Consider the following 18235-nt stretch of genomic DNA (forward strand, 5'->3'; position numbering starts at 1 on the left):
GGCAGTCTTCAATGCATCTTATCAAGCCTGGAAAAGTGAGTGATCCTTTTCATAGTCCTGAGAAGTGGACAATGCACAGTGGAATTTGGTAAGGAGAAAATTGTGGCTTTGAACTGGACTTTCTCTCTATTGGTTTCTAAGAAATCATGTTTTAATTATTTAAAAATATCTATCAATTGAAGTAGAAAATACTGAATATCTTGTCTAATGCCATAATAGTGATTTTGCTACAGAAACAGTGAGTCAAGTGTGTCCAGCAAGCCCTGGACCGTCTTCAAACAAGTTTGTTGGCTCCTGAATATTATGATGTTAATACAGCTGTATTAGCTTGTTCACATTAATAAACACATGTGTGGGGAGGTTTAAGTCTCTGCCTGGCAAAGTAGTTCTGCCTCTTTGATTTCCGATGGAACATTATTTTAGGCTCAGTTCTGAAAAGAGATCAAAGTTTGTGAGAACCTCAACGTAGGCATTCAGTGCCTGCTGATGGGCTGTGCTTCCAGCTTCTGTTGCAGAGAAAAGACATCTTGCAAAGAATTGACATTGTATTTCATCGATGTCATTTGTAATCCTTTTTAACAGATTAAAATTATGGGCTGCCTGGTTTTCAAACACAGCATCATCCAATTTGCATGGCCCACGTGCTCTTCCGCAATGAATGATGGGCGCAGTAAGTGATATTTACCAGTCCGTCATGCCACTGCACTGCAGCTAGTATGCACTGAACCTTCAGCAAGGCAGTGTGGAATTATTTCTCAGAAGCAATCAACATTCATTTGACTCTTTTCCTATTTCACCTCTGCATCTCTGACTGCAGCGATTTCACATCAGGAAAAATTGGCAAACCCTTGAGCACTCTCAGCAAACATCAAAATGTGAACTGCTAAAAGTCTATAGGGAGACTGCCAAAGGCACCAAATTGCAGCCAGGAATTTAACTTTCACTGATGATACATTACCTAGAAGTCAGCAAGCATGGGATAACATCACTGGTATTTTTATCTTTAAAAATCTCTCCCTGTGGCCAGTTACATGTGTCTAAACTTTTGCGTTGTAAAACCAAGTGCCATTCTAAAGCATACGGCCATATAAACACTTGCACAGGTCACATGGATTCACATCTATCAAATGACTATTTTTGTCCTCCAGGAGTCCTAAGGGCTTTCAACTGCCGAAATTAACCCTCAGCCTTCAGTGTGCTCCAGTATTACAGTGCTCCACAGCATCTAAGACAACACCACTATCTATGTTCCTTAAAATAGAAACAACTTAGAATGCAATACTGAGGTTTTAAAAAGACCACTTCAGAATCCACAACAAAGCCATTCCACCTGACAACGTGAGTGCCATACATAAGAAAGAAACCACCACAGTTCTGCTGATGTTGACATCTGGCTGAAGGATCTGTGGATCCTGTATCACACTGAAAGTGACATGTAGGTAGATAAATGTATGTCTTTAAGTTTTACTTGTTTGTACATACAGAGGTAATTTATGCATAGTACTCCCACATAAAGACTTCCCTTTGGAGCCAAAACATTATGAATATAACTACTATTTCAATGTCAGCAGAGCCAGTTGCTTCCCTACAATATTGAACATATTGAATCTAGTCTGAGGCATCACCCGTGCCCGTGCCTGTGCCATGAGTAGCGGGCACAGCCCCAGGCACCTGCAGCACAGCCCTGATGCAGCCTGAGGTCTGGCAGCCACAGTGCAGTTGCTTCTCTGTCTTCAGGCAATTCCCCAAGCAGGGGACAGGCAGCGTGCTCCCCTGTGCAATACAGCTAGTGACATTTCCCTCAGAAAGGATCTTTTTAAGCAATCTCTTCTAAATAATCACTGCTTCATTTACATAATTTCAGAACACAGTTGAGCCTGAAAGCACCATTTCTGTGGCTCCAAGACTCCTTGCTCAGCACTGGCTGCAAGTGCTGCTGGGCATCCCCTACCACGTCAGCCCCAGTGAACTGACAAGGAGCCTGAAGGCCTGGGAGCCATAAGACAGCAAGAAGCTACAGAACTTGGGAATCTCAGATCCTGTGCTTCCACTTCTGTGGCACACTGCACAGAAGCCCTCAAAGCACCCATGGCATATGCCAGGTTTTCAGGGATCTCTGGAGGCATCCAGCATGTCAAGACTATCCTAGAACCACAGACCTCACAGCTGACTGGGAGCCATGAAATCAGGCATGAAGCCTGTCAGAACCCATCGCATGAAAGTCACTAAAACTGATGTTTTTGCAAAATAATTTGGTATCAATGAATCTGCCTTTTCTGATGGAAAAAATATTTTGTCAGAAAGCTCCCAGTTAGCTCCAGTCTGTAGCTCCCTCAGGCACATTAATTACCAGCAGAGCTTTCTTATAAAAATATTTAAAGAGAATTTCAAATGTTATGCCAAAAAAAAATAAAAATAAAAATAAAATCAGACTTCTGTTCTCCACTTCTGCAGACACGACTGCCCAGTAAATGAGGTGCTGGACTGGTGCTGCATTTAATTCTCCATGATCACATTTGTGTGCTACATGCAGCACTGCAGTGGTCCAACATTTTCCTTGTCTGTCCTGACTACAAGTTCTTTGAGGCAGAGGCCCTTTCCTGCTTTGTTCTGGACAAGCAGCTTGTGCAACCATGTAAGCAACAAGTTCTTATCAGTAGCAACTCTGGCATTTTCTGGTTCAGAGCAGTGACCTCAGCAATGTATTTCCACAGTGACTTTGTCCTTAAGTAACAAGTAGTTGCAAAAAAATAACACTACCTATACATTTAAAAGTATTTTGCATGGCTTTTTAAAGGCATTGGTTTTTAAACAGTAGATGGATGCCCTCCGTGCCATCACCACTGCACTGTGATTGGCTATATTTTGCTTTGCTTCTGTAAACAGCCCAGGTGTTCAAACAACAGCAGGTAGAAAAACATCCCCCTAAAATGTTTAAGTAGGAGCGGGATACGACATTATCCTTTTGTTCCAATGAAAAACTCATAAAAAAGTCTAAGTAATATTATCTAAGCCCTGATTTTTCCAGACAAAAAACACCTAATTCTTTTTATAACATCACAGAGTATTATTGCAAAGCATCCCTAGCGAGTCCAAGCTACACAAACTAGCTGCAAAGCTTTTAATTTGTCTGAGAAGACGCTTAAACTGGATCAAGCATACTCAGGTGTTACAACTCCATGAAGGAGTTTGGCAATTATTCCTTTGAGAGAAGGGGAATTGCACTGACTAGTGTCACTTTCATCTCAGGTGACCCAACATGCAATACCTACTGCAGCAATAATTAAGTTGGCCCATAATTTTAGAATTTTTAGGATATAGAAAAACAATGGCTTTGCAATTTTATTGTTATTCAACTTTTAGAATTTTAGAATAACTTGTCCCACTTTTAGAACCATATTACTTTCCCTATTGTACTGGGTCTGGCTGGAATGTTAACTTTCCCGGCAGCAGCCCATACAGTGCCGTACTCTGTACTTGTAGCTGGAACAGCAGTGTTATCACACCAGTGTTGTGTCTACTGCTGAGCAGCAGTGGCACAGCATCGGGCCTTTCTCTAACCCTCCTAGGGGGTGGGCAAAAAGTGAGGAGAGAAACATCACTAGGGCAGCTGACCTAAACCACCCAAAGGGATATTCCATACCATGTGATGTCACACTCAGCTGTCACACTTCCTGGAAACAGGAAGAAGAGGGGAGGGGTGGGCTCTCGTTGGGAAAACATCGGTCCTCCTCTCGAACACCGGCTGCGTGCGTTGAGGCCTTGCTTCAAGGACGTGGTCAATCATTGCTCATTTGTGGGAAGTAGAGAGTAATTTCTTTCCTCTGCACTTCCATATAGCCTTCATTTATTTTGTTTGTTTGTTTTTCCTCCCTTCTTTTTATTTTTCCCTTTTCCCCTTTCCCTTTTTATTTCCCCTTAGTTAAATTGTTTAGTTCATAATAATCTTTATTTAATTATTATTATTATTTCCCTTTAATTAAATTATCCTTATCTCAACCCGTGAGTTGTTCTTTGCTTTACTTCTCCCCCTCCTCATCTAAAGGAGGGGGAGTGAGAGAGCGGTTGTGGGGTTTAGCTGCCCAGCACGGTAAAACCACCACACCTATTTCACACAACAAACGTTTGCCATGAACTCAAATCCACATACATATAATTACTGATTTATTTTTTTGAATGCAACCTACCCACACACGTTACCTGAAATTTGATTCCTGTTTTCACCTTCCTTCGGAATTAAAATTAAATAGCATCATTTTTTATGCTAATATCTTCATAACTCAAAAAAAAAAAAAAAAAAAAAACAGATATTAGTATTAGACACCTCCTTCAGACAGCTACTTCGTAGGCAGGAAGACTGATGTAATAAAAGCAGAGAGCTTGAAACATACTGCAGAGTCTGAGCTAAAATCCACTGAAAACAGATGAAGAAAGAATTCCTTTGACACTCACAGGTCTAGGCTCAGTAAATGACCTAATGAAGATATTAATGCATAATCATAACTTCCTATTCTTTTTAAATTACATGTTAATAGCTGGATACAGATGCTGACGTTTATCTTGATGAAATCTTTTTCACAGAATTTCTAGGTTGGAAGAGACCTCCAAGGTTATCTAGTCCAACCTCTGACCTAACTCTAACCAGTCCTCCACTAAACCATATCCCTAAGCTCTACATCTAAACATCTTTTAAAGACCTCCAGGGATGGTGACTCCACCCCTTCCCTGGGCAGCCCGTTCCAATGCCTAACAACCCTTTTGGTAAAGAAGTTCTTCCTAACATCTAACCTAAAACTCCCCTGGCGCAACTTTAGCCCATTCCCCCTCATCCTGTCACTAGGCACGTGGGAGAATAGACCAACCCCCACCTTGCTACAGCCTCCTTTAAGGTACCTGATGGTACCTGGCATGGTACCTGTTACCTCCTTTAAGGTACCTGGCAGAACAGGATTCCAGCAGTTTTGGATGTTCTGTGGCTGACCAGCTGAAGTCTCCAGCAGGACCTGAACAGCCACATTCTTGCTGCCATCTGACAGAAAATTCTAGCTTGGCATACACCTACCAGTGCTGTTCCTTGTTTTACAGTTTGCAATCAGCTCTACATTAGTTCCTGTAAAGAACTGACACCATACTAACCAGAACCTTTAAACTGTACGCACAGCATGCTTTACCACAGGCACCAAAAACTGTTTCAGATTTCATCATATGACTGGCAATCAGCATATGCAGAATGGTACCATCTTTATGTTTTTTTTTCTTTTATGACCTGGCAATGAATTTGTTTCTACTTTACTTTTCAAACCTCAACTTATATATGTTTAAAAGGTAAACAGTATGCATACATTATGCAGAATGATTATTGCATTACGTATATTTTTAAGCACCAGCTACCTCCTATTCTTATTGCCATAATATTGAAAGATTCATGATTTTAACCACAGATGAGCTACCATAATTGCATATTGTACAGCCTGACGAAGTTTTCTTGAGTCCTTCCACCCACTCCACCACTCATCTGTACCTTGTGGCTGCCACTCATTGCATCCCCACCTGAGCTTGTACACCACCTGGCTCTGGGGGTTATGGCCAAGAACCAGGGCTCTTTGTTTCTGCTAGACTACAGAAAAATTAAATGCGTAATAAAAGATGGATGCACAAGCTTCTTTATAGAAATCTTTTTATAGAAAGGGATTACAGTTTACTGCTATTTTAATTTTATACTGATAACATTTGTAAAATTTTTATAAACCGCAAAATCTTCTTAGGAAGCAACAGCTCAATGAAATGCTAAGTTGATTACTAATTAAAAAATACAGAATCCAGTTTGGTGTGAAAAGAATACTTCCATGGATGCAAATAGGGGGATTCTTCAAATCTTTAGCTATAGAAAAAAAAAAAAAAAAAAAAAAAAAAAAAAAAGCCATATCCTGGGCTGTATTGAAACAGCATTTATAAAGTACATAAGGATTGGAGTCATAGTATAAATAAACATCCCAATGATTCAAAAACATACTTTTCAAATTTTTAAACTGACCAAGTATTCCAAAGACTAAAGCAAAACATGCAGCTATAATGGTAGTGGAAAATAAATAAATAAATAAAACTAATCATTTTAGGTAGAGCCAGTAAAAAACCCTGCTAGCTGTGGTACAGCATAATGAAAGGAAAAGATTATACTTTGTTAGAAGAATAAGGTTTCCTAATGATTCTAAAATCTATATAGCAACATAGGTCACACAGATCTTTCCACCTAATTTAGTGACTGGAGAATTTGATCCCCCATTTGATTTGATTTAAAGCTCTGGAACCAAAGCATTTGTATGTGCAACTGTTTCCAACCTTTTATTTTGATCAGTTTTCAGCACTTGTTTCAACAGTAACTACTTCACTATTGCAATTCAGTCACCAACTTGTAAAAAAAAAGAAACATTTAATTAAAAATGCCAATATTAAAGTAGTCCAGGAACATTCCATTAAAGTTATGATATTTGGGTCTTCGGTGCCATTATAGATACTCTCCTGTTGTTATATAGGCTGCATGAAGCAACTTCATGCCCATACATCGAAAAAAAAAAATAAATCAGCTTCTACTGATCAATGAAATAGGAGCAGATGTTTTCAAAGAAGAAGAAAATACAAAGGTGCACATGCAAATTGAGTTATCCTAGGAAACTGAGATCTGTTCCTGCACTGTATGGGTTTGTTTTTTGAGAATTTGACAGCTGTTACTCTGGCAAATACATATTCACTGCTGCAGTGTCCTGAATCTGTTTTCCTGAGTGAGAATTTGACAGCTGTACAATTATTTCTAGTGCAGAACAAGGAAATGCACTGATTATTGCCTTCATCTTGCTTTATGAAATTCAGTCTCAGTATGATACAACACAGACGCTTCCTTCCATGTCAGCTACTTGCTGGAACTGAAATTTGGCAATGGAAACACAAAAGTTGATTGGCCTTAAGTGAAGACCAAAAAAAAAAAAAAAGTAGAAACTTGTTAATTATCTCAAAGACCTGTTTTTTTCATCCAGGAAGAATGAGCTCAAGATAAGCTGCTGCTTTCCTGAAAAGGAGGCTACTGTGATGTCAGTTCAGTAAATTTCTCAGTGGTCTTATAGTTCCAATCAATTTTCTGATTTCCAGCTTTTTACTGGTAATATCCCTCAGTGACTGTTGACAATGCAATGCCTCTTTCCTACTCCGCACCAATTCTTGGAGCAAGTGCCAAACCATCTCTCAGTCCCACACTCCTTTACCTACTGCCTCCAACCATTCTCCTCCATTTTCTTCATTTTCTTAATTTGTCAGGGGGAGGGAGAAAGACACAGATTGGGGGACGGTATTTGTTATTAGTTCTCTGTCCTCTGCAGTTACTACTCTCTCCCTCCTTCCCTCCCTGCCACCTTCTTGGAGCCTTCCTTCCACTCCGACTCAAGAGGAGCTGCATGTTGCAACTGGCAAAACCCTGGCCTGGCTAATGGCTGAGCCAAGAGCTCTGGAGAGAAGAATAGAAGCTGAGACTGGCAGGAAGAGGGAAGCTGGATGATTTTCAAGAAGCTGACTACTATTTTATTCATGCCAGGGAAGAACTGGTTACAGAGTAATCACCAGCTATGTGACTTTTCCCAGGTCCAAAATCCCAAACAAAAGAAATAGAACTGGATATTTGTATAGTGTTTCTTATCCACAGGCCTCATAGCAAATCCTATCACCCCTTCACTTAGGAGGAAAATTGAATCACAGAAAAGTTGGATAATTTTCTTACACAGTAAGGGGAGGGCAGAGCCCTGGCTAAGATCCTCTGGTTCCCAGTGTCACAGTGACCCCACAAGGTACCTTCAATGCTCTTCTGCTCGTGACAGCTCAGAGCAAAACCTCTGTAGCATAAGCATGGTAGCACAAAGATCCAACATGTGCTGTCTCAGCCATCACCCCACTTTGTGGTGGGCCTGGCAGCACTTCCTAATGGGCAGCATGTAACACAGCACTGAAATGCATGAGGTAGTTCAGGCAGCGCAGATCAAACAGCAAAGCAGACTAAACTAGCCAAACCCCACACTGCACTGAATCCAGCAGCTCTGCTGGGCTGTATCTCTTCCGTCTGAAACCTCCAAGGAGCACACACCTAAAGCACTACAACTGCTGCAGGGACACTGCTGCCCATACTTCATCTAACAACTTTCAAGTCCATCCTGACAAACACAATGGCTTCAATATGGAGGTTTCCTAGATTCCCTGTTGAGAGAAAATAAGGAACTGTAACAAATAAACAGATTTCCCAACTCACCAGAGTGACTTTTCTAAAGGATCTGTCATCAGTTTACTGCCTGCCTCTATCTGTCTTAAATTGTGTGTGATGACTTTGTTTCGTTTTGCTGACACTTGTGTTTTGTTTAAGGGTCTCTTTGTGCAATCCTTTGTGTCTGCTTTAAATAAGCACTCTTCCTGTGCTTGTAGCAGCATGCTTGAGTTCAGCAAGATGTCTATCACTTAATAACCAAATGAGAAGTTTAATCACCCAAAAGCTAGCTTTCAACCTGCAGTTAACAAACCAGAAAAGCTAAGGGTGTTCCATATGCATTTTTCTCTCCATTTCTTCTGTTATCACATTTGCTTGTCTGAGCAAGTTTGGTGCTGTGTATTTAGCCCTGTAAATATCAGCTCAGCATGTGGAAACATGCAGCATGTACTCTTACTTTGCAGTCAGAATCAGTCCAACAAAGCACAGCAATTACTCATTGCAGTCCCTCAAAATTTTGTTGTTGTTACTAATCACTGAGCACGTATGAAACTGAAAGAATATGCACTAATGACTTGCTGGGCTAGCATATTTGAACAAAACATGACATGGAAACCAAACAGGAAAAATACAAGTCATGCCAAGGTGTCATTTTTACAAAGTGACTTTAAATATATATATATATATAAATAATAATAGAAAATAAAAAAATTAAAAAAAAAAAGAGAGAGACAAGTTAATGTCCCAATATGGGACAATAAAGCTATGTTAGAAACACTTGCCATTAACAGCCATCTGCTCTCTGCAATTTGAGGGTAATTTTTATGTACAGCTGACAGCTTTGCATCATCTTTCCTCTTTCGTGAAGGATTGTCTACGCCTCTACAAAGCCTCTGAGAAGCAGGATCTGTCCATTACCTTGTGGCTCACAATAAGATGATGCACTAATATACATGTAGTGTTCTGCACTGGATTCCCAAACAGAAATCACACACAAGATTTGGAGGGAAAATAAAATATATATATATGCTAATACTATTCCAGTCCTTTCTAATAATATTCTGCTCATGTCAGCACTGCCTGTAAAAATCAAGAGACAAAGTGTGCTCACTGCCCTTGACACATTGTGATGGTAAGAAAAATCAAGACTGCTTTCTCACTGTTCTCTGAGTACAAGGATAGATCTCTGCTTAAGCCTATCTTCTTGATCAGAATGTCTCTGGTGTCCTTATGCCTTTTCCTCCTGTTTGAACTTGTCTCTTCAGAATATTTAGTAAATACAATTCATGTTCACACCTAAAGTAAAGCTACCTTCTTTTGTTTTGTTACATTAGATACACTCACAACAAATGGTGTGGTTGCACTTCTCTCATTTGCAATCCTTGCAAAGAACACTTACACAAGAAAAGTGCAGAGAAAACTAAAATCCTATTAAAATTCAAATTGTACTCTCACTACTGTTTCCATTTCTCAGATCCTATATAATTTTAATATACATTAGGAATGAAGTCCAGAAAGAAAAGTAAAAACAAAAAAACAACGGATTAGCTAAAACTGATTTGTCTACTGCCTTAAAGCACTTCCTTCAATACACAAGAGAGATGTTGGCCAAGCTCCCACAAAATCTAGATCAGCCTTGTGACTGTAGCCCACCAAGCACCCACCCTGTAAACACTAGGCATATTTATGCATTATTTAACATTGGACTATGCAAATCAGTCAGAACCTCTTCCAGTCCCAAAATGTTGACGAAGCTGCACTCAATTTGAGCCTATTTTATGTTTTGAACATCCAAAAGTTAAGGGGTTGTTTTTAGTCTTCAAGCACTGGAACAAAAATGAGGACAATTTTCATAATTATCACTGAGGGTCAAGTTACAAACATCTTCAGCTATCAAAGACACACCTTGAGTATTGGTTCATCTGGAGCCACTTAAAATGCAGCTAAACCAGTGCCTTTTCCTCTCAGACAAAACATATTTGCCAAAGTAATTCTCTTGAATAGGAATTCAGATTTGTTTGTACACACGCTAGATCTATTCTTGAACTGAACTTTCTTTAGCTTGTAGTTATCTGCAAAACGGGATTCATATCACCATGCTGGTTTTGTTTCATGCCCTCAACTTTCCTATGATTAGGTCTGATGCAAACCCAGAGGTATAGCAATGGAAAGACATGCAATTGTGACTTGAACTGGCTCCAGATCAGTGTCAAGAACTAGTATTTTTCTTCTGTGTCATACCTGAGCCTTGGTGCAGATGACCTAAGAGAAAACTTCAGGAGATAATTCTCCACACAAACTGTGAGCCTGGTGTTCATCAGTTGTGAAGTAGACACAGTATTATTGCCTGTCATACCACTGAGAAAATATGAATCTTAACTGCAGCGCATACCTTAGAGTGGAACATTGTTTTAGATAGGTTTTTTGTTTCACTGTTAGAATAGCCATACCTGTGGTACAATCCACTACACATCTCACCTCTGAACCGTACTGCAAATTTTTCTGATTCATAACAACACACTCCATATGGTCCCCTTTATGAGTATTTCACCCTCCTAACTCTACATTCTGCTTATAAGATTCCACCTACCAATATTTAATCATTTCAGGTAAGCTCTTATTTCTTTGCTGATGCAGTAGTCTTTGCTCTGCAGTAGTCAGTTTTACAGGTAAGATTACTGTCACATCGCTGCCTCTCAGCATGACATTCTGCAGCTCCCAAATGCTCCTAACCCACATCCATCATTTGGTCTCCATGCCAGCTTTCCTTTGCTCTTGCCCTGTATGTGGTCACAGGATTCCCAATATCCTTGCATTCACTCTGAAGTCTATCAATGTTTTCCTCGTGTGGCTGAGCACCCCATAAATTACAATTAACAGGATGGAGCACTGTTACTGTGACTGCTCCACTATCCCACGTGGCAGGCACTGATTTATGCCATTCTCTTCTATGTGAGCTGCTCATGGTTTCAACCCTGGTTCTTTTTCTCTGCCAAATCACCAGTATACCATTGTCTCCCCTGGGCTGATTCCGCAGTCAGTGCTCGCTTCATTACCAATGGGCTGAATGCTATTTACCTTTTGGCTCATCTGAATCTCAACTCTGTATTGTCGTGCTTGGGGTTTTCTACCACAGGCACAACAGCACAAATGTCATCATTGGTGTTTTATTTCTGTCTCCTTAATTCTATTTTTTTCAAAATGGCTACTAATCTTCCTTAAGAGCACCTTTATCCATCTCATTTCCCTGTCTGTTTTGTCTTTCCTAAATGTTACACTCTACTTCCTATACTGTTTTGTTTACTTTGAAATATTTTCATTCAAAACAGAAGGAAATTTGTGCTCTGCATGTCTGTAAGCACAGAATAAATAAGAATGCATATGTTTCACATTAGACTGACATGAATATATATTTAGTCATCTATTCTAGCAATCCATACATCTTACTTCCTCAGGCCTCTTATTAACTGTCCACTAGAACTGAAGGACTTACTGCTTAGAGTTCTACTTTTCACTGATGAAAATTACATATTGTGTTTTAGTGTATCATTTAGTTCTTGTCTCCTACTCGTCAGAAACATCAGTAACTATTTCTGACCAGATTTGCAGCACAGAAATTTTCAAATATTTTTGCAAATCCCAAGATGAGGAGCACAGCTGGTACAGGAAAACCATTTAGATTTTGAAAAAAAAAAAAAGGTTATCAACTAAGCAGCAATTCTGTAGACTGAAACAGAAATGAAGTCCATTGAACAGAGACAGACTACCCTCTGCAGTTTCAGGTAACTGACTCATGCTTGGCCCTTTTCTAGATAGAATTATAAGTGTGTGAATGACTGAATTGGGTTAATAAACTAAACTCAACCCACGTCTTCCCCCAGAATTAATCTCAGAGTTTACATATCTATTTTTACTGAGATTTTGTTACTGTTCTCATTGGCTTCTTCCTGTGGGGCCTGCAAACACACTCCAGGAAAGAAGCTTGCCAGGATATAAGAGAAATCTCATGAGAAATTTTGTTGTTGGTTCATTTCCAAGAAAATTCTGCAGACTCAAGACACATAAGAACATTTCTCCAAAGTTGGGAGACAATACCTGTGATACCTCCAACAGCAACAGTGATCACTTCCTGAAAGTTGTTCTTAATAGTCTCACTTTTCAGACTCTAGTTGGATGTGAAAATGTCATTGCCAGCCTAAGCAGCATAGAAATAATGAAAACTTAACCTAAAACAATGAATTTGTTTTGAATTCTGCAAAGGGCTGCAGAGACCTTACATGAAAATTTTACAAATTAGAGGAAGAAAAACCTTTATTGTTCTTCTTTTCCATCTTTCTTTGGACATCAGACCCAAGTGTTTGTGGGTCTAGCAGAAACTCATTATTTTGCTTTGACCCAAGTCTGTGGTTCCTTTAGATAACACCATTAACCTAATTAGCTCCTGCATTAGGGAGAAGGCACGTCTCCTGAGACTTCGTATGAGGACAAACAAATGTCTCAGAAGGACCACCACAAGGTTCTGTATACTAACCAAAAGAAAACAGAGAGGACAGGAGGGAACCTGAAATCCATGAAAGCTTTCTTCAGGAGTGAAACTGACGTTAAATAGCTCTGTCTGTTCATGATCCACAGTCCAAAATGCTCTGGCAATAGCAGCAGGTCATATTGCATCTCAACATGACACACCTAAAACAAACAAAACCAACATGAACATTCAAACGCTCATTACATAAAATCCCCAGGTAGGAATCACAACTCAAGTTTCCCTAATCCTGATACCAAGATAGTATCTATCCCATTATGCTCCATTACTTTGCCTAACAAATTAGACCATACAGACAGGCATCCTTTTCTGGATCCGGCTGGGTCAGGGTTGAGGTTACTGCTCACAGCTGCCAAAACTGACCTCACTGATATCACCACCTTGGTTCAGCTAATGTTGTGGATGATACCTACAAAAACCTCTCTCAACCTGACTGAGGAATTTACTGACTTCCTTAGTGCATGGACCCTCTAAAAGACCTCGTGCTCAGCAGAGAGCCCAACGCTCTCACTGTGCACTGCATGTGCTACAAACATCAGCCAAAGTAGGCTGCTTGGGGAGACAGATGGAGGAATTCCACCATCTGCTCCTGATCACATTCAGATAAATCCTGGATAGTGGACTGCTCTGATTTGGGGTTTTCTAGATGTTTACAGTGAATTTCAAGCAGATCAGAAGTGTCAGTACTAAAAACATAATATCAACAGAATTGAGGCAGCTCTAGAGCCAGGCCACAACCAAGCTGGATCAAAAGGGTGTTTTTTTGCTTTTAGTTTTATTTCATTTTTAACTTAAAATCAACTTTAGGCAAAATCAACTTTAGGCACCCACATCTGTTATAAAATCTATTTCCAAGTCACACACATTATCTTTTTTGTTTGGGTAAGGTGAGGGGAATGCTTCCTTATTCAATATTCTTAAGCTGTTTGCATAAAATACATGCTAAATAATTCAGGAGTCTGACTGGTAAAAGGCAAAGTCTTTACAAATAAGAACGACTTATTTAAACAGAATTCATGGAAAACACTCCAGAGTCCCCTAATTCTTCCATTGTTGAGTCTCAAGTACCCTTTTTTTTTTTTTTTTTTTTTTTTTTGTATTATTATTATTCAAGCGAGAAAGGGATTTCTAGAATGCATCCCTTGGACACATAGGACACATATACCTCAGTATATCATTAAGCATTCAAACTCCTATTTTTTTTTTCTCTTCTATTTACAAAACATTTGCCTTGCCTGTAATTGCCAATTTTTGTACAATTGCTGGCCCTACCTGCAATCCGTCATTTTACTTTTTGTGCTCATAACACTGCATTCCCAGTCACAGTCAAATTAAGGACTGATCTGTTGTCCACTGAAGCCAGTAGACAGGGATTCTCCAATTTCAGCAGAGTAGAGAACCAAGCAGATAGAAAAGAATTGTAAAAGAGTTGTGCAGCCATTTGCTGACTAAATCCTAGCAATTTAAAATACATGAAGTTTACTTTGGGGTTAATTTTATACTGAATAAGAGAACATTATACTCTTCACGCAGTCAAAGAAAGGCAGCATATCCAGATCAAGCAAATCACACAGAAGTTCTGATTTGTGAAATACAAACTAGTGTGGCCAATGACTTTTCAGAGAAAAGACAAAAATGCCAGCCTTTTATGCTCTTTTGACTTTTTAAAATGACTTGTTGTTGTTTTTTACTGGGATAACTACTGAGTTCACCAAGTCAGAGAACCACATGAAGTTGCTGATCTAACCCTAACTCCTATAGCCCACGGTCACAAATACATTGTTTCAGCAACTGAAAGCAGTTTGTGTGTGATTCCTGGTGAGAAATTCATCACAGCACCCCAGGCCTCCTGCTCTTGCATGTCTGTCTGTAACCTGGATCTCACAAAGTGTAATAATCACATTTCAAAAATAAAACTTCTAGAGATAATTAGATTTTACACTGCCAGACAGCACTTCATTGTTAATACTTATGATGCATTACGTATTTGTCTGAGAACATTAGTGCTTAGATAATTAACTCTTCTTCTGGGTGTCCAGATTATGCTGTTCAGTGAAAACACACTGCACCCACAGAGATGTACCTTGTATAGAAGCATGTCTAATTCCTAAACCTCTTATGTGGTCACTAAATTAAAATCTAGGTTATAGCAGTTAAATGAATTCCCTTTTTCCCTCTTTTTTCCCTCCTTTCTTTTTTGGCATTTTCTAGCAAAACAGTTCACATACAATCACTCAATGGCTGGAAACTAGGCTTGGCAGAAGGAGCTGAGGCTCAGCATGGCTCCAGTCAAGACAAACGGCTGAATTATTGTGACGTTAGTAAACAGGTAATTAGTTTTGCATGTCATTGTTCACCACCTCAAGCTCATTACTGAAGTCTTACAACACTCTCTTTAAAAATTCAGACCTGTTTGACCGGCTACCAGCCATGGTGCATTTCAAGCACCCATGGATAAAGTGCAATCTTGTCAAACTGAAGACACCTGCTCCCAGCAGGAACACTACTTATGAACTGCCAAGTTTTTTGTTACAGTACCTTGAGAGGCAGTGATCTTTCCATCTGCAATATCTAGCACCAATTTGGCTGCAGTCTTCTTATTGCCACATGAAGTGCATACTGGTATAATAGCAGGAGGTACACAAATGCAAAATGGGAGAAGACCACTGAAGATAACTTCCACTGTTTGCTCAACAAGCTTTTGAAATTCGTTTTCTTTGGAAATGCTCCTGGCAACAACTTTCATTTCTTTTTTCTCCAACACCAGGTCTGTCGGAGAGAAATTCACTCCCTTGTACAGGGGTGTATATAACTTATTTCAGATGTGACAATATAAACTAAAGATATCTCCCCTTTCTGCTACTCTTCTGCTCAAATTTTGTCAACTGTTGTTGACCTAGGGGTGAATAATTCACTTCATGGATTAATCAAGTTCTGTCCTTGTCTCTCCCGCAAAGCCCCTGCTGCAGCACAGCTGAATGCACAGCAGGGCACCCTGCTTGGCTCCACTCTGCCCACTGCTGTTTCAAGCTGCCCCTACTCCCATCTTACAAGGTCTGCAGAGGAAATGCATACCAAATTACTTCCTTTTGCTTGATCTTATTTCTTCAGCGATGCATGGATAGCAGACCTCAATGTATCTCTAGATTAAAGGCTGTCTTTAATCCTCTTTGTTCCAAGAAAAGCACAAACACTGGGATAATTCTTCCCTTCTTCTCTTTATTTTATGAGGGTGCAAATGGTAATTTAAGCTAATTACTTTTTAGTACTGTGGTCATTAAAAATCCAGTTAAAAGGTGGTCTAGGGCTTCAGTGAAGGTATCATAGAATCTAGGTTTATTTTCAGTGTCTTCCACAAGCACCATGAAAAGCCTGATCAGGAGCTCACTGCTCCTCAGACTTCCCCAGGCAGCTTAATTCAACAACACATTCCTTGCTCTCTTTGCTGCCCTTAAGAGACCTTAATGAGCAAAGTCCATTCGGTGTCTCTTAATCATATATATATGCAAATGTTGCATTTAGAGTTTGGAGCTCGCTGTGAGCCTGTTTTTCTTGAGCTGTTATTTTAAAATGTGCTTTAAATCAATTTTGCAGTAAACATGGGGTATGTTTCAGTAACAACCATTTTTCTCCTGATTAGTAAATTACTGTTGTTTCCAATGTTTCATTCTAACTACTACTTGCTCAGAGTCACAGGAAAACAGAGCACTTAGTCAAGACAAACTTCTCTTTATTTCCATCTCAGCAAAGCAAGCTCTAGATTACTTTTAGAAAAACAGTTTTCAGCTGACAAAGTGAAAAATGTTGCATAACGGCAAACTTATAACATGGTAAGAAAGTTTTAATATAAGGATTACCACTTTCTGTTGTAACTAGTTTAAAACTCCTTTAAGAGTTTCTGCTAAGAACAGACTTATATTTGCAGTATTTATGTAATTACTATTGGCTGGCTGTGTAATAATTTATGAAGGTTGTGACAGCACAGAGCTTTAATACATATTAAGTGATATTGAGGGAGGAAAATACAACACACTGACATTTTTCTACACAAAATACCAATCCAGGATCATCTAGAATTGAAAAAAAAAAAATCAGTTTGAAAATATGAATTGTGTTTCCCAACCAATTGGAAAATCTGTCTCAAGAACTTATTCTTCTGCGTAGGTATGTATCACTTCTATCTCATTATACGATGTTATCTGTATGTCAGACCCCATTTATACAGACTTAGGAAGACACAAGCAAGTCATTTATATATTCTCATCCAGAGATAATAAATATCTTTAACACTATATCATTTTGCATTCGGCGTTGGTCACATATCTTAAAACTTTTCAGTTCTATTTTTATGCATTTCTATTTGTAAAGCTAGGCAACCATAATGCAAGTCTTAGAGGAAGATGAAGGTTTTAACTTCATAGTTCATGGCAGAACTGTCCAAAAATAATGTCAAAAAGTCAATACAGAATGGCTGTGATTGTACCAGGGTATTGCAGCGCAAAATGAAGTTAGGACTGCCCTGCTGGTTAGCTAGATAATGCTTCCTTTCAGTGGCACATAGCTCTCATCTACAAGACTGATAGATACCAGGAAAACATTTCTCACATAGGATTTCTATACTTCTAATTGGAAGATAATTTAAGTTTTTCTTTGGTTTGAGGTTGGTCAAGAGTTTTGGTGTCCAGGAGATCAGCAAGCAGATTATCAGTGAACTGATGAAAAGTATGACAAAAATGCAGCTGTTAACAAAGGTTTCATGTTTGTATACCTGTGAACGCATGTGAAATTGTACACGCCAGCACATAAAATCTCCATCTCTGCCTTTTGCATTTGCAAAGTCCCCATTTTAATTAACATCAACTATAATTGTATGGTAAGCTAGACATAATAGCAGTAATTAAGACTTTGGCCTCTTAGAACACATCAGACACACACACAAAAAATCCAATTTGGAGAAATATATGGAGCATTCAATGGTCAGTATTAAGATTCTACCTGGGATATCTAAACAAACAAGCAAATCAACCCTATTTAACAATAAAAGTGTTTTTCTTGAGATCTCAAGAGGATTTCCAATTATTCACAAATGGCTAACCATGTTCTCCTTTCACAGAATTATAAACGAGTCACCAGAAAATAGCAAGTTTGACAAAATTGTCCAACAGCCCATTAGCTGTACAACTGTGCTAAATAGCCAGAGACAACTCTAAATCTGCCAGAACCAGTGTCTCTCGAGTCTGTCAAGGGGACAGATATTTCAGCTGGAGAAATATCCATTTGCAACTGCCACCATCTGGACCTTGAAAACTAAACACTGAAGTGATGGTCTGGCACATTCCAGCTCAGTAATGGCCCTCTACTTCTTAAGAAAATCTACAGTTAAAGATGGTCATAGCGAGAGGTATTTATGATTGCTTGAAAGAGATATTTTCATTCGCAAAAAGACATATATT

At 39.2% G+C, this 18235-nt stretch overlaps 1 long non-coding RNA gene across 1 annotated transcript in view; it reads right to left on the reverse strand.

Annotated features, from left to right (window-relative positions):
• LOC101799056 (uncharacterized) overlaps positions 1–18235 on the reverse strand; it is a 140248-nt gene that overhangs the window by 68768 nt on the left and 53245 nt on the right. Inside the window, exon 10 of the long non-coding RNA XR_011812148.1 lies at positions 12771–12925. This is a non-coding gene — a long non-coding RNA (uncharacterized lncRNA). The remainder of the gene's footprint in view (positions 1–12770; positions 12926–18235) is intronic.

The sequence above is a fragment of the Anas platyrhynchos genome, chromosome 11, assembly GCF_047663525.1.
Source record: "Anas platyrhynchos isolate ZD024472 breed Pekin duck chromosome 11, IASCAAS_PekinDuck_T2T, whole genome shotgun sequence".
NCBI classification, from domain to species: domain Eukaryota; kingdom Metazoa; phylum Chordata; class Aves; order Anseriformes; family Anatidae; genus Anas; species Anas platyrhynchos.